The sequence below is a fragment of the Hypomesus nipponensis genome, chromosome 18, assembly GCF_054491055.1.
Source record: "Hypomesus nipponensis isolate SF chromosome 18, ASM5449105v1, whole genome shotgun sequence".
Lineage (NCBI taxonomy): Eukaryota > Metazoa > Chordata > Actinopteri > Osmeriformes > Osmeridae > Hypomesus > Hypomesus nipponensis.
The window spans coordinates 1021708-1045957 of NC_140378.1; the positions used below are offsets into that span (position 1 = coordinate 1021708).

At 39.9% G+C, this 24250-nt stretch overlaps 1 pseudogene; it reads right to left on the reverse strand.

The window, feature by feature from the left end:
• Window positions 1-8888: 8888 nt before the first annotated feature.
• Window positions 8889-22275, reverse strand: LOC146250802 (receptor tyrosine-protein kinase erbB-4-like; annotated as a pseudogene).
• Window positions 22276-24250: the final 1975 nt, after the last annotated feature.

Genomic DNA, 24250 nt, shown 5'->3' on the forward strand with positions numbered 1-24250 from the left:
AAGCGCAGGAAATTAGAATGTTTCTTTTGTAAGGAATAATGTATAGTAGACCCGACAGCGCTTTTAATTTGCCCCGAAGGGGCTTAATTCCCCGATAATGACCGACGTTCTATACATTATCCTGCTTATTACACGGCTACTTGCCAACAAAAATTACTTAACACAGTGTGTCTTTTTACAATGTATTTGTTATCATTTGTATTGTTGATCAGCAGAGAAATAGTTCGCCTATAAGACGTTGAACTTCATAGACTTTGAACATTATTTAGGCTTCAAATCAGCTGACGTCGCTAAGCAACAGAGTACGCTGGGGTTGAAAAGTTACCGGACTACTTGCGGAGTGCTACGAAAGACGTGAATCCGAGGCAAAAAGTCCACTTCCCTTGACAGCGGTCAAATATGCATAGCAATGGTCAAATATGAGAAAATTGTTCACAGCAGAACGTTGGGAAGCCCCATTCAAGTGAATGGAGCATTCTACAGCATTAAGAACAGCCGTGTAAAAGAAATAATTAAGTTTAGCCATAGCTGTGACATTAAGGACAGTACTGTAGCCTACTACTACACACTGCCAGTTGGCGAGCCGAGTCTGTGACTCTGAGGCTAACGTCAAAACAAGACGCGGTCTCACTCAAATTCGTGTTAAAGTTTTTTCAAAAATATGCTGACCCGCTGGCTGTCTTTGCAATTGCCATATCTTTAAAACACGTCTGTCCATTTGGATGTAGAATTGACCCTGGTACGAAATTAAGAAAATACTCACCACACGCAGATCGACAACACTTGTCGACGATTATTGCTGCCGCAAAATTTGAGCACTCGCTCAAATTTCAAAGACTTTCACGACCTAAATCAAATCTGAGATTGCAGTTCCACTCGAAATTGCTTTCTCTACAAAGCCAAATGGTTGTGATTTTTTGGGGGGATTTTTTTTCCACTCGTAATCCAAGCTCCAATTTGCGAGCTAGAAAGTCTCTATCACGTTGTATACATGCGTCGTTGCTAACGTGTGTTGACGTGGTGACGTAGATAGCACAGATTACCCTTCGTCGACAAAAGGCACTTTGTCGCCACAAAAATGTTGTAACCTCCTAAACTGTGTAACGGAACTTAAATCCCAATACAAGCAACGCAATCGAGACCAAGACAAACATTTTGATACAGCCGTTGTCAGTGTAGTCCAAATATTGACTGAGCCTTAGGGGGCAAAAATAAAAAATATATAAATATAGTATATATGTGAGCTAACAATGGTTTGTGCACGCCGAAGGCAAGCACACCCCAATACAAACTGAATTATTTTGATCCAGAAACACACATTTCTGAAATTCAGATTGCGGGAATTCAGATGATTGATGTTCAGATTGCTAAAATTCAGACTGCGGAAATTCAGATTTTGTCTGAACAAGGCCAAAGGTGAAACAGCTTGCTTTCACAGGGAAAAGTAGACGATTTCAGAACAACCAAACTTTACCCCAGAACAAAAAAGTTGTTGCTCGCAGCTCCCAGCCCTACAGGACACCTACCCCACACGATGACTCAGGAAAGCAGGCAGGATCCTAACAGACTGTTACCACCCATCCTTCAGTCTCTTTATCCCGTTGCCTTCTGGTAGGCGCTACCGTAGCATTCGGTCTCAAACTAGCAGACTGGCAAATAGTTTCTATCCAAGGGTCATCAGGCTTCTGAATGGACACTGATATGGACATTGATACATTTCTCACTGGTCACTTTACACGGATACATTTCTCACTAGTCACTTTACACACTGTCACTTTCAGTTCATTATTGCACTCTTACCCCACTTGTCTTAGGTTAGTGTAGGTCTTGTCTTAGGTAGGTTAAGTCTATAAGGTTAGTATAGGTCATTATGTGTATTAGAGGTCTTGTATATTGTATATTGCATTAGGGCTGCAACTAACGATTATTTTAATAATCGATTAATCTATCGGTTCTTTTTTCGATTAATCGATGAATCGGATAAAAAAAATAAACAACTAGAGAGGGTACAATTTCTGGGGAAATTGTAGGGTGTGCTTGGTTGCAGGGGTCCGTATTTAAATTACATTTTACAACTGATATTTCTGTATATTTTATATATAAATGCATATCCTACTTATTTATAAAGATTACATATATTTAAAAGCATATTTTTTTCTGCTCATTTACAACTCAAAATACTAAGAGTGAATAGTAGAATGAAATAGTTGTCTTCTCATTTCCCCTGCAAGAGGGAATGGTGATCAGCAACCTCATAGTTGAATCAAAACTAATACATTTGGCAGACCGGTGTATAAATTGACCTAATCTTTATGACTTAAACGTCATTGTAAGTTTTTCCCTTCTCGTGATATTTTCAGGCATTTAGCCTACTCATATGGTATTTATTCATTAATAAATAAAAACTTTTGAAGCTTATTTTAACAACAACGTTACCAGAAGTAGCTATCTCAGATGGAATCGTGATTCAAATAGTACTAGGCTAACTGACAATATGCCCCCAAAAACGTAAATAAGATGGACATTTATTTAGGGGAAAATCACTCATTAATAAACATGTCAGTGGTAGCGATCATTGTCAGTAACAAGGCAAAATGCGATATAGCCCTGCTGTGTGGAGAAGGTGCCCCGGTAACTAGACTTTCTTGGTAGCGATTGCGTTGGTTGGTCAGTGACTGTGGCTAGCAAGTTAGCCACCGTTAGCTTCACTTTTCACCACAAAAACTTAATTTCTACTTAAACCGCGGAATGTAAATCCCAATACAAGCAACTCAATCGCTACCAAGACGAAACATTTGACACCTAGGTTATCTATGTAGTCCAAATATTAACAAACATTTAGGGGGGCAAAAAGAATAATAATATCTTGAAAAGGCTGTTCCTGCGAAACATCAGTGAGAATGCTGAAAACCTGAATGGGGATAGCTGACCATGCTAAAAAAGCTGAAAATTGTAAAAAGAAATTGTAAAAAAAAAAAAAAAGTATAGGGGCTGGAGCTGGACGAAGGCATAAAACTACAGAAAAGAGAAGAAAAATGCTAAACAAAGTGAAAAAAAAATCAGAAAGAAGAGAAACAATGCATAAAATGTGAACATTTAGCAAAAAAATATTTGCTGGAGTTTCAAAAGGCCTGAAATGTATGTTTGAAAGGACCTGCAGCAAGATGAAGGCAGAAAAGTACAGAAAAAGAGGGAGAAAAATGCAAAAGTACTGGTAGTTGGAAGATACTGCTGTGAAAGGTATTTTTGAAAGGACCTGGAGCAAGATGAAGGCAGAAAACAGAAGTAAAGAAGAAGAAAAATGCAAAACAAAAAGGGGAACATTTCAGAAAGATGAGCTGCTGAAAATGTGAAAATTGAGCAGAAGGTAAGAGGACAACACTGGAATGACTGGAACTTGCCGGAAAAACGTAGCAACTGCTGGTCATTGGCAACAGACTGGCAACATTTCTACCCTAGAATCTCAAAACGGAGGAGAAACTAATCAGGAGAAACTAATCATGCGTGCCTGCACACCCAGTCCTGTTCAGACACTTTAAGATTACATCAAAATAATTATTCATAGTGCAGGGATGCCGATGTTGTCGTTGTCCCTGGTGAGTTTTTTATACGTAAATAACAAGATCATGCTACATCTAACCAGCGGATCATTTCTTGCAAGTGTCGTAAATGATTTTTGCAAGTTCCCGTGTATAGTGAAAATAAATCAGAGTGTCGAAGTGAAGAAAATCCTAAGTCCGTACAAGTCAAAAATAAACTAAGTCCAAACGATGAAAATTATTCTAAGTGTTGACCCGTCAAAAATCAGGCTAAGTCCCAACATTGAAAATTATTCTAAGTCCAAACCAGTCAAAAATCAGGCTAAGTCCAAACAGATGCACTGAAACTCAGAGTATTGATGCAAAAGTTTATTCCAACACAGGGTAAAAAAGGTATCCTAGTGAGTAAGCTCCCAAGAGCAGACTGGCAAGTTCTCTCCAAACATCCTCTTATATACTGTATTTTCTGCCTATTATTTGTGTCATTTTTTGCTATTGGTACAATACTGTTGGTCACAGATACATTATGCATCCTCACATTATTGGTACCTTTCTGTTGATGACCATTTCTACGCTTTGTCACCCAATTGGCCCCTATACTAGGGTTTCTGATTACAGAAGCTGGGTCACGTTGGCATCTCTGTCCTTACATAAATCTGACCATGTCCAGGCTCGTGTTGGGTGCACACACATCTTAGGCTGTTTTCTAGTTGGTATGGGATGCTCGTGCTTTATAAACATAGGAAACCCCTAGACACAGACCTAGGCCTGACCTGGGTGACAGCTTCAGACTTGGTTGGTAGTTTTCCTGCAGCTTGGCCATATGTGTACGTTCTAATTTACGGCTAGGCCTCTGCATTTCCATGGAGTGGTACTTCCCTACCCTCCTTTGCTAAAACCAACGTTTCACACTTCTATTTGGTTTTACTCAGTCACAGCTTAGCATCAAATTTCCCATAATACAACTTAGAGTATAATATAAGGAATAACTGAGACATTCACTTTTCAATCGGATAGTTCCATAAATGTAACCCATCTCCATCATTTTCAGCAGGGTGACGTAATTTTCTTCATCACAAGTGTGTCAAAGTGGTATGTATTAACACCGTAGGCTTGAATAATAACAGAAGGCGGGAACCCAGAGAGAGGATGCAATGGAAGATTTAATACATAAGTAGATCTACTACTTCAAATTGAAAACGGAGAAGATATTTAGAGTAAAGACAAGTTACTTTACATGTGTTCAATATCGTCACTTCAAAGTAAAAACTTTCCAGTTACGAAGTGTTTGTTCGTAGGATTAACGCCAGCTGCAGCAAACACTTACCCCAGCCCTGGTTTGGCTGTTCGTGACGGTCAGCTATGACAGTCGAGCCTCGATGTTTGCAGATTTCTGTAAAACTTGCTAAAATAAAAACAATCTAGCTAGATTATGTACACTGTAAACTCAATGTAGGCTACATACCTTGTTTGGCCAATTGGGTCGATTGTTATCGATTTTAATCGATTAATTGTTGCAGCCCTATATTGCATACTACTTTGTATATTTAGGAGGTTTACTATTATTGTATTTTTATTCTATTTTAGCTTATCAAAGATGTAATATATGTTCTTAGTGCTAATATGTTATGTTAAGCCAGGTTGCATGCGTTGTCCCAAGAATAGCAGTGCCCAGTCTGACCTTGTGTTGTTCTACGCACCTGACAATAAAAACTTGAAAGTGATGTGAACGAGCCTAAAAGTCTAGGAAAGTTGAAGCTACTTTTAGCGAGGTACCTACGAACATGTCTTAATCTGCTAGACAAGTGGGTTCCCCTTTGTTCTTTAGGTAAGCAGACTCATGAGCCCTACTTACCCGTCATGGAGCCGACCAGCTAGATAGTTATTTAGCACTAGCGTTGCTACCTGCATGAACCTACAGCTGGCCGCTGTGCTCTGTTTTGCTCCTAGATTCATACCTAGCCCCGGTAAATAGTAGAGCTAGCTAACTACTAGACTTCTGCTGTGAGGGAATCGCAGGAGATAACCAGTTGAAGGGCATACAAAAATACAGGGTGTTGATATTCACAGCCTGGAAACATACCCATCTGCAACCGACGCAAGCATGCCCCACAATTTACCCCACAATTTCCCCAGAAATTGTACCCTCTCTAGTATTATTTATTAATCAATAATACTGTACAATTATTCTTTTCCCAACGTTAAGGATCCCTAAATATTTGGACTACACAAACAACGGTGTAAAAATGTTAGTCTTGGTCCCGATTGCGTTTCTTCTATTGGGATTTACATTCCATTGCACTTGTCAAAGGATCCTCAAGGATCCTCAAGGCTCCTTTGTTTGAATGCACCTTGGAGAAATAATGAATAGAAATGCTTAGTAGATAATATGTGTATTTGCATAGGATGTGTTAGAACTTGCTTCCATTTGTGTATTGAGGAATGGATTAGCAAAAGCTTGCAAATGTTTTAGAACTCTTTTCCATTTTGTTATGAATTAGCAACTGCTTGCTGATGTGCATCTAAGATAAGATGTGTTAAACCGTCTTGCGGAAAGTTTCAGATAGGAGGCCTCTGTATGACAGCTAAACACTGTTTGCGTATGACTTCTTAGAAATTGCCTGCATAGGATGTGGTTAGAGAAATTTCATAGAGGAAGCCACACTTTACCTTTTAGAGAGTGCAGGTTACTTGGAAACATGCACGATACCTGGATACGTGCATCATAGCACAGTCAAAAGTTACATTTGTCATCAGTTTTGAAGCATATAAAATGATTTGTATGTCTATGTGAAAGACAGAACACGAGACTTCAGAGACAAGAGCAAGAGAAGAGAGCACTTTGAGTGCTGCCCCATCTGGGGCAGCGGGCTCACAGAAGAAGTTAGTCCAATAGACAGAATATAGCTCTCGAAGTCTTACTCTGTTAACAGTTTTAGTAAATTATTTTCATATAGCCTGACAACAATAAATAAAAAAAAAATGTAAAAGACAAGTCGTTCTCCGTCCTCCCTTGTGCGCCCCTCACCGGACCCGGGAAATTTGCAAAGCGCCACACACCTGGAACCGTGGTGAGTCCCCGGGAAGTGTTCAGATGTTCAGGTTCACTCTCTCAAAAAACAATAGGTGCGGTGTTGTGTCCTAGAGACAACGAGTGGAATAAGAGCGAGAAGAGAGCTCTTGATCGTTTTGTCTGTAAGGAACTGTTAACTGGGAGAGAAATATAACAAAGGAATAATTGATCGACAAAGAGTGATGTTTGCCAGGGAAGGCCAAAAACATTTGCTGTAATAATGATCTCTTGATGTTGTATTCAAAACCCAGCGCAACACCGTGGTTGGTTGGGTGCAGGGATTCTCGAAAGGGAGCTTCTGACCAACTCAGAACCAAACGTGCGTTCTCCGCGCACGCAGCCTATGCAAATTCGAGAGACCCCGAGCGCGTAGGGTCACGTGCGAGATAGGTGAGGGCGTCGGAAGGGCGCCGTGCATGCATGCTCGCAGTGAGCCCGGCCTCGTTCGTTTCGACACACTGTTTAGGCTGAAATATTTTTTTTGTGGCAAAAAGTGCCTTGTGTGGTGTTGTGGACTCAAATATGCTCTTTCCTATGGTCCAAGGTCAGTTGATGTGGACAAGAAGTATTTCTGTAGGTCGTAGTCGATTATAACAAAGGTCTTACTTTATTGTGCCAGGATTGGAATACATTCACTAGGCAGTCTCAGCTCCAGAGACAAACCCAAAATCTTACATGGCAGAGAGGGATATTTATATGAAACATGCACGTCATACAAATATTTCATTGGCAATCGGCCTGGAACCCTGATACACAGATAGGCCTATCCCTCAATACATGTTGACTCATTTCATAAAGGGCAACCTCCACCCCCCTCCTAACGGCTGCTTCCCCGTGTCAATCTGACCAGTGGAAGTATCAGAGGGAACAGAGCAATCTGCTGATTGCTTAATTGGACCCTAGAACAGGCCCATAGAAGGATATGCCCTGAGGCTTTTGGCAAGCCTAATAGGCCAGCCCTTAGCCTGCTCTGTTGTTAAATACTGAAATAAGACATACTGTTCTAGGCTGACTTGTTTCCTGTATACAGGGTTTGCATAAAACTACTACAGTACAGTGGCACAAGGGAACTAAGTGCTAGCCTAACGTCACAACGTCAGCACACATAAGCAAAATTATTTTCGCCTCCGTCGAAAACTAATCTCTGCCATCTTCCTCCAGCATCAGAATCCAGTACATCCAGTACTCCGAACAAAGAAAGATTTAAGTAAGATAGATTGTTGGGATCAACTTTATTCACTTCATTACATTTATGGCATGCTAGTCTATTGAAAATTTAAGTTAACTGGTGATTTTCGTTGTTTGTATTCTTCCCCTGCTAGCATAATTGCATGCCTGTTGATTCGATAGCGATTGCTGCCCTTGCTCACGTTTGTATTTCAGGTGCATTATTATGCTGAACTAGTTTTAAATAATAGTGGGTATTGTTTTTTTTTGCTAAAGAATGCTTAGCTTATCAAGATCAAATGAAGCCAACAGTGTACGCTTTCGAGTACCTTGATCAATAGGCTAGGCTACTGACCATTTACAATAAGTTGTTATGTCAATTATTAATTGGCAGCATATTTCTGCCATTTCGAACATACTTTAAGTAGCTTGACTGTATTGCTTTACGGAAAATAGGACAAAAATATATGCAATACATTTTACATTTGTTATTAGACTATTACATTACTCTACTCCAAAATATAGGGTTAGAACTTTATTTCGGCTGGGGGGGGGGGGGGGGGCGGACAGTTCCTAGGGGAAACACTGACATGTATATTGGAAATAAACTCATCGTAAACAATAGCCTATAATATGGTAGAATATAATCTTACCAAATAATGACATATGAGAACACAATTTAACATTGCATCATACCCCTTTCGTAGAACTTCATCCAAATCATTTATTGTTCATCAACAGCCAGGGAAATATACACTTCAAGTGTATGCGTCCATTAGTAAACATGCTTTATGATAAATCCAATAAATGTATTTAAAAACAATGACGTTGTGTCCTTAGTCAAGGCACTTCACCCTACTTTCCTCGGGGGAATGTTCCTGTACTCACTGTAAGTCGCTCTGGATAAGAGCGTCTGCTAAATGTAAATAATAATAATAAATGTAAATTAACAAAGGTGATCAGATAAGAAGGTCAGCTGCCAGTCAAATCAAGCGTAAACATTGATAATTGATCTTTAGGCAGGTCATATCATGATACTTTGACAGTCTTCCTGCTGAGAATTTGATTTGTATAGTATGTTTTACATATTTTAATAAAATTGTTGTCATAATAATCATAATCATAATAAACTGTAAAAGTAATGACGAAAGCTTTCATTCACATTCCTTCAACACAGTGGCAAAAAGGGCCAACAGTACTGTGGATAAAAGCTAGTAACTAACAGAACTTTTATGTCCCTGTCTGCCTCATTAGTTGCGCAAAGCATCTGGTTTGAGGAACAGTCTGCTGTTCCAGTAGTCTGGGTTGTCAAATGATGTGTTGCCTGTGGGATCTCCTACTACTGTGCACACCTTGATGTATCCCCCCAGCCCCCCGCACCTGCTGCTACACACCTCCTCCCTGCCTTCCCTTCCCTTCCTTGTGATGTTCTGATACTCTGCCTCTCCCCCTCCGCAGGAGGCCCCACCACAGCCATCCATCTCCTTGTACTCCTCCTCCCCTCTTGTTCCAGCTGCAAACACATCTGGCCTGGGCCTGGCCGCAGCGACCAGGCTATCTTTCAGTCTGGGCTGCGGATTAGTGTATTGGTATTCCTCCTCATCTTCCTCTCCTTCCTCTTTCTCCCCCTCTGCCTGAGTCCCTCTTATTCTTTCTCTCTTCTCTGCATCCAAAGTGTTCTGTTCAGCTACTGCGCTCTCCCTTCTCAACCAGATCGGCCTGTCTCCAGAGTCTGATCTACGGATGTCCATGTATTCGTACTCTACGCACTCCTGCTGCTTCAGGTTTCCTAGGGCTTCAGCACCATCAGGCACCGTTCCATTCAAAGCCTTTTTCTCCTCTTCAGAAAGGTCTCTTATTTGTGCCTCAGGGCACTGCACTTCCCTCTGGTCCCTTGTGACCTTGAAGGTAGTGGTGGACTTCACTGGAGAGTGAACATTAACTATGTTATCCCCTAATGGCAAGAGTAAAGTATTATGGGTCGAGAAGGGTAAAGGTGAGACTTTCTTCCAAAGCACTGTCGTTGGACCTTCCCATCTGGAGGGAGGGCATTTGTGGGGAGCAGGGCAAAGAAGCAGGTTTGTTCATGTGCTCATAGTCCTGGACCGGGTCTGCAGTCGCCAGCGGAGATTGTAGCAACCGTCTGGAATCTCTTGAGCCTCTCCCACCTAGGTGGCTTACTCTGTAGACTTTGTGGGACAGAAACAAATCTACAGTTGAGAGAATAGAGGACGCTTTTAACCCAGTACCTGCATATAGGCAAAACAGAAATTCGATATGTCACAAAGGTTTTGCATTTACAGGTATGAGGTAGCACATAGCAGTCCTCCTCTTCGCCCAGTTCTGAGGTCTCAGAGGCTGCAGACATGCTCATGTGTCCTCTGGCAAACGTGTTTGTATTGCTGTTCTGCTCTGTAACACCCAAATAACCCACAACACCCCTAGCCCCGTGCAGACTGCTAGTTGGCAACGGGCCTTCCGTCAGCTCCATGTCCAGACCACACCCCCTGCCCTCTGACCACTCAGACAGTGTTCTCCCAGAGTTGATATGAGAGCGCTGGGACCACAGCTGAAAGTCACAAATGAGTGAGTAGAAAAAATGGATGGTTTCCCCCAAAGACAACCAAATACCAATCAGCAAGTGTAAAATTATAATTTGACTCGTGATTTGAAATATGTACTATGGCAAAGTCTAAACATTTTCGTCAAAACCCAGTCGTAATAATGTTTCATGTGAAAAGACCCAATTGGAGATGAAGGTTCCTCTGCTCCTCTGATTTTGTGTGTGTATTCGTGTGTGTGTGCTTGAGTGTTTGGTTGTTTTTAACCTGGTGTGGATTGTCTCCTGAGCTAGGTGTCATTGGCAGATACCCAACTGGTCCAGCCTGGGAGATGCCACTCTAAAAGAAAGAGAGAAGTATGTGAGAAGTGAGAAAAAATCGAGATAAAGAAGGAGATACAGACCATGTGGTTATATACCCTTTATTGACTGTGTGTCTGGGATCTATATTTCTATGTCAAAGTCATTCTAATGGCTTTACCCTGTAGGAGTTTATTCTTAGATGAGACAGGCTTCTAGATGGAGACAGTTGAAGGGGAGGCATGGCCAGACTGCGTTTCACCACCTCCTGATCCTCCAAAACCGCTTCCAGAAGAACCAACTCAGATTCCCTTTGGTTGTTCTCTTCTGACCATGCCTCTGCTCCTTCTGACTGTGAAAGGCCAGGGGGGTATTCCAGGTAGCGGGTTTAATGAAAACTTTGAGTTGTTTAACCCTGAAAAGAGGCATACTCCGAGTTCCACGTTCCAGAAAGAGAGGTAACGAAACCTTTTGGTAAGTTTCCATGGTAACTTACTCCGTGAAACTAACCTGCTCGCTAGCAGGTTTTCCATTCCAAACTCTGCGTTTCTACCGATCCTCTCCCACTTTATGAGCCTGAAAGCTTTGGCAGACACGGCATATCATTTCCTGGTTCAGCCGAGCGATCTCGAACAAAATGTAATTTGCTTAGTTTTACGCTGGGAGATGATTTTAAGATTGCGATTTGATGTACTTTAATTCCCTTATGAATACCTAATTTAACGTTACTGTTTCCCGTCACAATCCCGTCACAATTTATTTTAACAACATTCTCAGCCCTTGGGCCTTCGTCGCTAGTGTTACATGCTGTGGACATGCACTCAGAATTGACCAAATGCTTTCGGGCACCGAAATAAATACAAATACTTGAAACTGATTTGGTCTTCTTCATTGCCTACAAATAGAAATCACAATAAGTAGCCCAGCCTATTTCCATCGGCAATTGTTCCTACAATTTACATGATTCACATGATTCCTACAATTTACATGATGTACCATCCTGAAACTTCAGCAAATCTATTTCAACATTGTAGGGGGTAAATATTGGCCAAACAACCGAAAGTAATTTCCCTATGGTTTGAAGGAAGATGGGAAACTGAACAGTGTATTTAGCATTAATCAAATAATGCCAATACCAATGGAATTACAGTTATTTGACTATTTTGATTTGAGTTAAATCAGAGCAAGAATGGTCAAATTAAGGTTGAATAATTTTTATCATATTGCAAATGAAAGATATCAATGAAGGTTAACTCTTATGCCTACTCTACCATGATTATTGTAAACCAGAGATAGAAAGCAAAAGGTGAGGAAGAAGGAGTAGGACAAGCTAGAGCTGAGGAGAACATCTTGATCAATAATCCACAGAACAATGCTTCACAATTCCTTAAGAACAACTACAATCACCCCAGAATCTTGACCCTTACTTATCAACATGACTAGCGATGCTACAGTAAGTTACACAATGAGATGTGAGAGCCATCAAGTTGAGACTCCATCCAGTAGCTCCATATTTTACCATATGAGAGGTGGGGGTAGGTTGATAGCCTAACAAGATCAGCCTTTATTCTTCTGCCCTAAGTACACCATCTCTTGGTCAAATTAGAAATTCAGAAAATTTAACTATTAATATTCATATAGGTTATTGTTCCTACAAAATAGCAAAATATGCATTACCTGTTCGTAGTATGTTTTTATATGTAGACTAATATAACATTGAACATGCTGTTTTATTAAGTCCACCACTTTTTCTCCTGTAATATTAACGGACAGTGGGGTTAAATGTTCAATGTATGGACTGGCCATTGCATTCAAATAGTAAATGCATTGACCAGGCAGTCGGCAGCAATTGTTTCCAACGCCAATTGTAGCTAAAGGCTACGCTGCTACAGCCGTGTTGCTTTTTTCCGGAATATGTGCTCAGATAGACCATGAACTCAAAATAAAACGTATATCTAAAGTGTGGTAAAGTATGACAACGTTTTTTGTCGTTGGTTGCCATGGTGAATCCTAGTATCGGAGCTCCATAGATGTTGACTTTTGGTAGTATTCATGAACACGCTAAACTCAGAGTTGCCGTACTCCGAGTTGAGTTAACAAATTCATAACAGCTTTTCTGGAACCAAATTTTCGGAGTTTCCCATGTTAAAGTAAATCAACTCAGAGTTCAGGGTTAATCTCAGAGTTTGTTAAACCCGCTACCTGGAATACCCCCCTGGAGTGTTATTGCCCATTTATAAATAACTTTGTTATAGACACATGTTTATACATTTATATTTCTGTCTGTGTCCGTATAGTTGTATGCTGTACATTATCTTACCATCTGTTTCTCCCCTCTCACTCTCATTGCTACAGTCAGGTGTCCGTCTGTGATTGGCTATCTACTACACCCATCACAAGATGGGTCAGATCAGATGTTCCTCCCCCTTCATTTAACCCTCACCTTTCCTCTGTTCTGTAGTCATTATTGGTTTCTGTGTAGTCGACTTGGTTCTGGGATTGTGTCATACGTTTCTGTCTGTTTTTGTGTTTGTAGTGAGTTTAGTTTTTAGATGGTGGTTAAAGTGTTGTCATCCTGTCATAATTTTGGTGAACGTGAACTTAACGTACTGTATTACTGTGAACTCAATTCGTACTGTATTACTGTGAATTCAAAATCTTGAATTATGAACTATGAACTGAACCTGTTTGTGGTTCAGTTCATACTGAACTAGTTCATGTAGAAAGTGAACTTTCCCAACTGGTTACATTTTCAGTTTGGTGCCTTTTTTGTTTGTTTTTGTTGTACTTTGCACAGGGGCTTTGGAGTAGGTCAGCTGTCCATGGACCTACATGCCATCAAGTAGCTTTTCTTCTGTTTAAAACACTAGGTAAGGAACGGGTGCTACCCCATGTGTTAAGTGTAAGTCTGTTTCTCAGTTCGGTAGTTAGGACACTCTTCTATTCATTACTTTCCATTGGCAACATTCCATTGTTCTCCTGTGACATTTGTTTACTATGCCACAGGAGGAGTACTAGGAAAATTTAAGTTTTTGTATATAACCATTAGGGCTGGGCAGTATGACGGTATATACAGTGCGACGGTAGAAATGTGTCTACCGGGAGAGATTTGGCTTTACCGTTTCAACCGTGGTATACTTTTATTTTTCGTTTTTTAATGTATTTTTTATCAGTTTAAATTATGTATTTCTTATTAAGCATATATGCCATAACCCCCCAACCCCCTACTCACATGAGATATATTAATATAACAAATTTATACTCTTATTTTTAAAACAAATTCACACAGTAGTTGCATGTTGCTGTTGCCCTGCAGCAGAGAAGACGATAACTGCAGCAGGTAGGTTGGGCAAAAAGGGCTTGCATCCAAAGTCTTTACAAATGTGTGATATTTTTGTATTACACGTGTCAATTAAATGTCTGGTTGTTGTATTGTATATAAGCCATCATATAAGTTGCATTATTGCAATATTTAGAATTGTAGTTTAACTTTTATTTGATTTGCTATTTTTGTTTGACCTTGAAGCACATTTGCGTTGTTCTGACGGAATTTTTGATGTGGAGTGTATTTTGTCTAAGCGGACCACATTCATGCCAATGCTAATTAATGATATATTTGATGACCCATTCTGCAGGTAACCAATTCGATTTGTTGTTCAAGTTTTATGTCTCGTGCTGTAAAATTATTGTTGTAAAATGACACTGGTGGCGTTGCTAGCATTCTTGATCTAGGATGACTAGTGAAAGGTAACTACTTACTAACTGAGAGTGAGGTCATGCCGGGAAATATCAAACTGAGGCTTTAACGTATCGTCCAAGCTTTAAGGAGGCTGATACGCCAAAACCGAAGTTAGATATGGATAGTAAAACTCAAGTGAGGCAGTTGTTTTTGTTTTGTAATAAATAGTGTGGAGTACGGTATGGTTATTTTGTACCATTTCTTAATTGAATTTACAGAACAATTACTATACCGTGATATATACCGTAACAGTAATATAAAATTTATAGAAGATTTTGGCCATATCGCCCACCCCTAATAACCATCATGTCACTTGTTGCATACTGCCAAACACTCCTTGTTAGGCCTCTCTTTGTCCCTACAATTAGAGGATCATAACAAACTTCAATTCAAATTAACCTTTTTTTTACCTTAGCGAGGCGGGTCTCTTGCCATGCGAGTAAAATCATTGGCAAGTTCTTGGAAAGTAGGTTGGATATTCTCATCAATCATCCAACCTGCCAAAAGAGAAAACGATGACCAAAGGTTTGAATGAGGTGTTTCCTGCTGACTGACTCAGTTAATCCCACCATATAGTCATATCTGGGCATGCTTAAGTGTGTATGGATACGTGTTTGAGTGACCTTAACTATGGATGTATATGAATGTATGTGAGCCTGTATATGAGTCTTTTTAAGGGTGTACATGTGTGTGTGACTCACACTTGACCATGACCATATAAACATCTATGGTGCAGATATGTGGTTGGGACAGACGTTCGCCCTTCTCCAACAGACCAGGCACCTCATGAGGCTGCATGGACGCATAAGGCTCTGCCCCGTTTGACATCATCTCCCACACAGTCACACCTGTGTTGGGTGGAGGTCAATGGCTTAGTGTTGTTTTAATGCCAAACAAACCAAATAATTTCCAAGTAAGTCATTTACCAACCCTTTGTCTATTGTCTCATCAAATAAGCTTTAAAGCAGTGGTTCTCAAACAGTTTTGGGTTCAATACCACTTTTTCCTGATTTGTGAATTCAAGTACCTTCTATACCGTATTTATTGTGTAAAATATTTACACCAGTATTTTCATGATTTACTGTCTTGTTTATTTTTCACATTGGAAAATGCGTACCCTACCCCCATTTGGAAAACACTGCTTTAGAGAACATCAGTAAAAATGTTATCTCAGCAGAACCGAAACACAACCAGTCAAAATAATGGAATGTGTCACCATAACTCCAGATATCACTTTGATGGTAATATCTCCGGAACAAGATACTTTCCAGAGCCATCCATTTTAATGGAGTCTGAAGATTATAAAATAAAATGTATTCAAACATTATTTTGGTCAAGACTGGATTATACCAAGATTACTTATCTGCATAAACCAGCCATAGATGAGTCATCATCATCACCTTGACATCACTATAGACACATTTCTTGTCGTCAGGGTAGAGGAGGTTGGCAACACCGTAGTCGGAGATCTGGACGATGTAGTCACTCTTCAGGAGGACATTCCTGGCAGCCAGGTTTCTGTGAACAATGCAGTGTTCCTCCAGGTAGAACATGCCCTGGGACGCAGAAAAGCATTCATAATTTATTTTATTGAGAGACAAACACATCTGACAGAATGCTTGTCACAAACACTTCAGAAATACATATTAGATACAAGAATCACTGTTTTCGTGATTCCGACAAGTTGAGTGCAACCAAAGCTCAAAAACATAAAACACCTCACATCTAATATAAAAAATATAAAAAATGTGGCATGTCAGAGTAACTAGATATTCAACCTGAACTACTGACTAGCCTTTTTAGTGAAGAATCTAAACTAGCATTATTTTTAATGTTCTTAGACTGGGCATAACATGTACATAGTTTCCCCTTTCCTCTTACCTAACATGCTTAAATAATACAAACATTTATTATTCTCCACCTACAACTATTCTCTGCTTCAGTGTATGCACACGCTCACCTTGGCAATCTGCACACACCAGTTGAGGAGGCGCTGGGGGTCCAGGCTTTCCTTATGTTGCCTTATGTGCTCAAGTAAGGACCCCTGGGGACTGAGCTGGGTAACCAGCTGCAGACAGGCACCAGGACAGATACCTAGGAGACGCACAATGTAGGGGTGGTCCAGACTGCCCATTGACAGCATGTGCTGCACAGCACACAGAGAAGGGAGACAGAGAGTGGTAATTTATACGATAACTTGACAAACGCTTTAGACATTTCAAAATGAGTTTTTATATATACAAACATTACTGGGTGAGTGCGCATTCAGAGGGCAAAACTGCTTTGGTACCCGGTCCGAAAACCATTGCAATCAACTTTCCCCAAATTTTTCATTGTTTGTAAATTCTTGTTGACTCAAATTAAATGTAATTTCAGAATTGGATCTGGTTTTCTATCATTTGCATAATAATATAACATTATGTAAAATATTTGCTAATAATAGTAATTAAGTCTGAATGAAATTTCCCCACAAAGTTATTCTAAAAAAAATTCTGCAAAAAAGGAGCTAGCTGAATCACTAACACATATGACTTGTTGACATGTGCTGTGAATTTTGCTCAGCTTGCCCAGCTTGTTTGATTGTTAGCCTGTATCCTCTCAACAATATCAAAAGCATGGTAACGTTAGTGCCCTATGCCCCAAGTCAAAGTAAAGACATTTACAACAGGGCTAGTTTACTACCTGCCACATTTGAAAACAACTTGACGGCTATTGTAAACATACAAGTCATGAGACGTGTGAAGGCTATTTACAGTAGGTCTGAACAGTGAGGCAATGGCTGGCCAAATTACAATTGAAGCCCAGATAGCTCAAACTGCTCCATTTTGTTACATCAATAAATTGGTTCTCAGTAATTGTGAGAAATTACCAGATTCATGCATTATTTCAGACCACAAATTATTTTGATATCCAGGTGTCTACAGGTATAAACAAGTTAAATCTAAGACTTTTTAAGACCTTTTAATACCACTTCTAAATTAAATTTAAGACCAAACTTAGAATAGAAATACAAATCAAAAGTGGAAATATACAGTAATCTTTCCAAATAAACACACTTATGTCTGTTCAAAATGAATAGTATAGTAAAATGACAATCGGTTGAGTTTAAGAACATTGACCAAATGTGTGTAGTTGCTCAAAGGTCAGATGGTATTGTTGGCTCTGGATTTCCTATTGTAACATCCAGAGTTGTAGCATTGACATTGTTGCTAGCGGTGGAAATGTTGGAGCAGAAACTAGCAATTTTACAGATTACCCCCAGAATATGAGTCTGAAACCGCTCCGTTGGGCTGTGAAAAACCCTCGAAAAAAATGCCTCTTTGCTCAATTGGATTGACCTACAACCAATCAGAGCAACGTAATATGTTGTTTGTTGAAAACAAATTCAACCCAAGCGCTCTTTGGTGACGTGGTTGATTACGTTGCTGTTGATCATCTGTCCATCATCGTATAAAGCCCGCCCTGACAATTTGATTGGTCCAAACAGCTCCTTTTTGGGCGGGGCTAAGTTGGGCTGGCAGCCAGGCTATATATGCACTGTGTTGTCTATGGTTGGGTCACATCGTAGCCTACTGCGCAGTTTTTGATTACGTAAAGCATCGGCAATACAGATAATACAGCAAAGGTTGATAACCACTCAACTTACAAACATGGGGAAATGAAAGTTAAATTACAAATGGATTGAAAAGAGTATTCTTGGTTATAAATAGGTCATAACTCATGAGAATGGATCTATATAAAGACTCGACAAGCAAAAACACTCTTGGGGGTAAATTGTTAGCGGTGGAAATGTTGGAGCAGAAACTAGCAATTTTACAGATTGCTGGCCGGCCTTTACGTAGTCTTTGTGTTTTTTGTTCTGCACGTGCAATTCCATCGCTCTGATCCCATTGTCTCAAGTTTGAAATTCTTCTGACACGCAGTTTGCTTCATAAGCATTTCCAGGCACCAAGAATGCTATCTCTCCACTTTGAAAGAGTGAATTTACCCCCAAGAGTGTTTTTGCTTGTCGAGTCTTTATATAGATTTTTTAGGCATTTTTTTCGAGGGTTTTTCACAGCCCAACGGAGCGGTTTCAGACTCATATTCTGACTAGAATTATGAGTATGACAACGTCAGGCTAGCGCATATAGCCCACAAAAAAAATATTCAACCTGGCAGAACAGATTGCCTGCATTTTCGCAGTGACATGACACAACAAAAATTTAAAACCCATCCAATCTGAATTTAAGACAATTTAATACTTTTTAAGGCCTTATTTTTAAGAAATTTGATTTAAGACTTTTAAAGACTTCTTAAGGACCCGCAGCCACCCTGGATATATGTCCAAGTGGCCGCCTGGACTGGTAATCTGGCATACCGGGCAAATGCCCTGGTAGGCCGTCGCACTTGGGGCCATGATTTTTTTATGTACTTAAAATTGGCCAACGACCGGCCCATAAAGCAGGGACAATGGCCCATTGGTTCATTTTCCATACTGAGACTGGGCTGGCCCAATCACATCTCTTAACAGTAGGGGTGGGAATCTTTTGGTACCTCACAACTTGATTCAAAGCGATTCACGCTTTTTAATAAAATTGATTCTATATATATATTATTTATTTTCGATTCAATATATGCTTACATTTAAATCAAGTTTGCTGTTTAGTGTTATTTGTTTCTATTTGACTGTGATAGGCAGTTAAGTGTTGAAAAAAGAAAATAATAAATAATAAATAATAAATAAACAATTTTTGAAATTTGTGAATTGAAATGAATTGCTAGAAGATTCACAAATTGTGATTCATATTTGAATTGATTTTTTCCCCCACCCCTACTTACAGGCTCCTCCCCCTCTGTTTCTTGTGTCAGATGCAGTGGCTCAAAGTCCGACCAATTGTGCTGGACCGGTCTGAGCAAAAAATGCCAGTGCCATTTTTTGTCCAAGTCCAGCCCTGGTGGCCACCAATCATGTGATTTAATTATATAAACACCTGTATCATAGGGAAGCCCAGTGTTTATATAAAGGAACATCTGCATGCATACAACACATTATTCTATGTATGTACTTTGTGGTCATGTGCAAGACCTTAGGTTTTATGACATGGGATCATTGCTTGATTTTGGGAGTTGATAGTTTTTCAGAGTTGGGAGTTCTTGGGAGTTTTGCATTTTTAGGGAAGTTGTCCTACCTAGCCAAAGACAAGGCCTAAAGATTAAACTTTATGATGCTTTGATTATTGTGCATAGGGAACTTAGGTTCCATCCTGAATCAGAACCCCAATCCACCCTGCTAATGGCCTGGATAATCTTCTGTTCTTAGCAAAGGCATGTCATTGCCATCCATCTTTTTAGTGGTTGGTGCAATTCACTGCCAACGGCATTTCTAGCAGCTTGGCGGTTTCTACACCGTAGTTGTAACGCTTTGCACATTTGTGACATCAGAATAGTGTTGTCCTAATTAAAATGTTTATGGTATTTCAAACATTAAATCTGACATCATTACTCTGAACTTTTTGTTGTATGCGTGTGCGTTTGTGTCTGTATGCATGCATGCTTTTGGGCAGATGAAGTATCATAGTGGTTCCTCTCACATCAGTGATATCATGGAAGGTCTGTCTGCCAGTGTGATCCTGAATGGTCTTGATAGCAACAGGAATCTTCACTGAATCTCCTTCCGGGATCCACAAGCCCTGAATACATATCATTAGTTTAGATTCAAGTTTGCACTGTTGTGCATACATTTCATATGAGAGTACAAAACAAGTACTGAACAAAAACAGTATGAAAACAGAATGATCCCAGACATAAATACGTAGTGAGAGGAAATTGTGAGCGGATTCAGACCTTGTGTACACTGCCAAACACCCCAGATCCCAGAGCTTTGACCTTCCTTAATTCTGGGGCCCTCAAGATGCGAGCATGGACCATAGCCCCCTTCTCTCCTGGACCAAATGGCTCAAAACTCTATTGACACGCACACATTATGTACACACACACACATAAACACACACCTCATGAAGTAAACCTAAATTTACTCATTAACATTCTGTAAAAAATATATCCTTTGCTTTTGTGGTCGACCAGGCTCCATCCAACCACAACCTGGTCAGATGGAGCTAGTCATCTTACTACCCCTCTCTCACCTCTCCATTCTCGAAGTACCTCCTCATAACTCGTTTGTGGTGGATGGCCTGGCCTCGATGATACAGCAAACCCAGCATGAACAGAGCCAGGCAGACAATTAGACCTGCCGGGACTCCAAGCGTTATCCCAGTTATCTGATGACTGGGGTAGGGAGTGGGGGGGGGGGGGTTATATTGAGACTGGGGTGAGCATGTGTGTGTGTAAGTTTGTGTGTTTGTCTTTTGTGGTATTGCAGTGCCGTTTTTAAATCCACCAGTAGGGGAAGACAGTCACCTATTCATTTGTCTAGCTGCTTCTGAACAATCCTTCAGACCTGGGCCTGAACACCTGTGACAAGAGGTGCAGAGTCAAAACAAGGGACCAGTATGAAATGCTATGGCACACACACGCATACATACACACACACACACACACTCACCCCTGTGTACAGTTGGGTTGGCAGGGTTCACAGCTGCCCTCCTTGTTGGGGTATTTGAAGAGGAGACCCCTATCTCCATCGATCACACCACGGGGGCAGGTTGGCACGCAGTAAGGTCCGTCCTTCGCACTGGCACAGCCCACACACTCATTCGCTTCCTTGGAAAGAGAAACAAAGACAGAGTGAGAAATTGAGAGAGGAGGAGAAGGAAAATATGAATACATAAATCTCGAACAGCAAATAACCCAAAATACAAAATCCCTTATGTAGTTTCCGCCTTACAGCACACTGCAAAAATGCCCTAAGATATTTGTTTTGAGCTGACTTATGCTTAAAACAAGGACATATTTCTGCCAGTGTAGTAAGCAAATGTCACCTTATAAAATAAGAATTTCCCAAAAATGTCAAAAAAGTCACAACGTTTATGCAGTGTAGTTGTACAGTGACATGACAGAAAAGGCATGTTGGGGGAGGCTGACACATCAATACATTTCTCAAGAGCCCAAACAAAATGTAGAATAAGATTAGCGATACACTGATAAAACGCAGGATGTAAAGATTTAGTGTCCACACAGCGAATCAAGATGAAAAACGGGATTAAAACACTGAAGTATAAAAAACATGCAAGCAAGATGACTAGCTCCATCTGACCAGGTTGTGGTTGGATGGAGCCTGGTCGACCACAATAGAATGTTCAAATTACAATAGATCAGGGTAGGGTTAGGGTTTGTTCCCAATAAACCAAATGTGGGACAGAGAATATGTTTGTGTGGACAATGTGGGACACATTACTAATGCTGAGAGGTAGTTTAAAGTTGTCTATCTAACCTAAAAATAAATATTTATGTTCTGCCCCTTAGCTCATGACATCTATGCTTTGCCCTCTGGTTGATTCAGTAGCACACTGACTATGCAAATTATAGGACTTAATCAATTTATTTTATTTTAATGCAACTTAAGAAAAGCAATTAGACAGTAAACATTTAGATGAAAGAACTTTCTTATGCATTTATAGTGTTTATATACACTTTGTCAATCCCTCTATTAAACTTAACCAAAAACAAGTTACATCGTATTTCCTTCCCCCACCCCTGTGTAAAACTGAAAAAGAACTGTGAAACCTTCATACTAGGAGACAACACAATGCACTTCACAATGTTTGTTGTAGCTGCATTTCCTTTTCTTTGTGGTAATACATTTCCATGATGTAATCTGCATAGTTTGTGACTTTTTGGTAACTTGCAATTTTTCCCTTTGGGGCATAGTGCATGCAGCAAAGACTATGACAGGTCCACCTGCAATTGACACGTGTGGAAACTTAAACTGATATTAAACATAGCCCTCTACAGCCATCGGATAAAAGCCAGATTTTAGAAATGTCAATGTTATACCAAATATGGGCCACATCGGACAACAGGGGGTGTCACAGGCCACGCCCAAAAGTCAGATTTTCAAAGTGATGGCATTTCCACCTAGTGTTGTTTTTGGCGGCCTGTTTTAATTTGAGTTTTAGCCTAGTCTTTGAGTCAAGCTGTCATTTTAGTTTTTATTAGTCTTAGTCATGTTCATACTCTTTTTAGTCTAGTCAAGTTGACTAAAGGTCTGAGCATTTTAGTCCTATTTTAGTCAGATTTATCCATGACTATTTTCGTCTAGTTTTAGTTGACGAAAACTGATGACATTTTCATCTAGTTTTAGTCGACGAAAACTGATGACTTTCAGTCTAGTTTAAGTCAATGAAAATTGTATTTTTGTCTCTTTTTAATCAAAACAGAAGTAGTCTAAGCAGTAGTCTCAAGAAGCATGTAAATGCCAAAACTATTTGTTTATTGCAGGCCTATTAGTCTAGAATAAGGTATTCAAAGTCATGTTGTTGATGCCAAATTCAGTTCACTGTGGATTCTATGTGAATGACAACTAGCTACAGTATTTGGCTGACAAGGGATGCTTAGTACACATGCAGTCAGTCAGGTAGGAAGAACCCACTTTAGACTCTCTCATACAAACAAATACACAAGCACACACACACAGTAGCTACACACACTAGTCACACATGGTAACCCACTTTACACACTCTCACAAACACACACGCTACTCACACACGTTTGTCTCAGACTCTCAGTCGGTTTCAGCTCCAGTGGCTAACGTCTAAAGCTAACGTTAAAATGAGACACATTAAGCACAGCCTCATGAGTTAGCTAATAATAATAATAACACGACTAAACGAGACAAAATAACGTTTTAACATTTTGTCTCGTTTTTATTTTGTAAACTACATTTCGTCTCGTTTTTATTCGTCAACGATATTGCATTATACATTTAATTATAGTCATCGTCACACGGCATTTACGTTGCGTCTAGTCTCGTTTTCGTCACTTGAGAAAGGTTCGTTGATGACGATATTTAGTCATAATTTTCGTTGACGAAAGCAACACTATTGCACTATACTATGTGCATGTCTCATTTTTTATGAGGAACATAAAAGCCTCAAGGACCCATAAGGTCCGCCATGATGGATTTTCCTGTACAGTGATAATTTTGAAAAACATTAAAAATTCCGCTTCTCTTGAACCAAAGGTCTTATTGACTTGAAATTTTGTACAGATATGTATCATTGACGTATTTAAAAATGTTACTTAAGGCAATTGAATAAAGTACAAAATGTCAGAAAGGGGTGTATTTATGTAAATGTCCACATTGCCTCAATATGTTTGTGTCACTAAATCAAATGAATTTTTGAAGGATGGTTCAAACCTAATAGGCTTTAAGGTGACATGCCTCTGAAGTACCATGCAAAGTTTCACCTTGATATGTCAAAATAGCTCAAAATTTCCTGTACCCGATTTTTTCCAATTTGGCCCAATTATACAACAGCTCACTCATTACTCCCAGATGGCTAGTGGCCCATGTGCGCCCTTAGGTGGCGCTATAAAACACGCCCAAGGTCTACGTTATTTCCCCAGCGCCCCATTACTCCAAAATGCCTGATTGGTATACATGCCTTATTTCTCATGGGGAACAAAAAAGCCTCAAGGACCCATATTGTCAGACTTATGAATTTTCTTGTACTGTCCAAATTTGGTACAACCTTCAAAACCCTTCTCCTCATGAACCATTGATCCAATTGACTTGAAATTTGTTCCAGATGTGTAGAATACATGTTTTTATAAAGGGTCAAATTGAATAAGAAATGCTATACAAAATGGCTGAAAGAAGTGTATTTATGTAAATGTCCACATTGCCTCAATATCTTTGTGTTAATATCAAATATAATTTTGACTGTTTTTTAAACCTAGTAGGGTTCAAGATGACATCACTCTGAAGTACC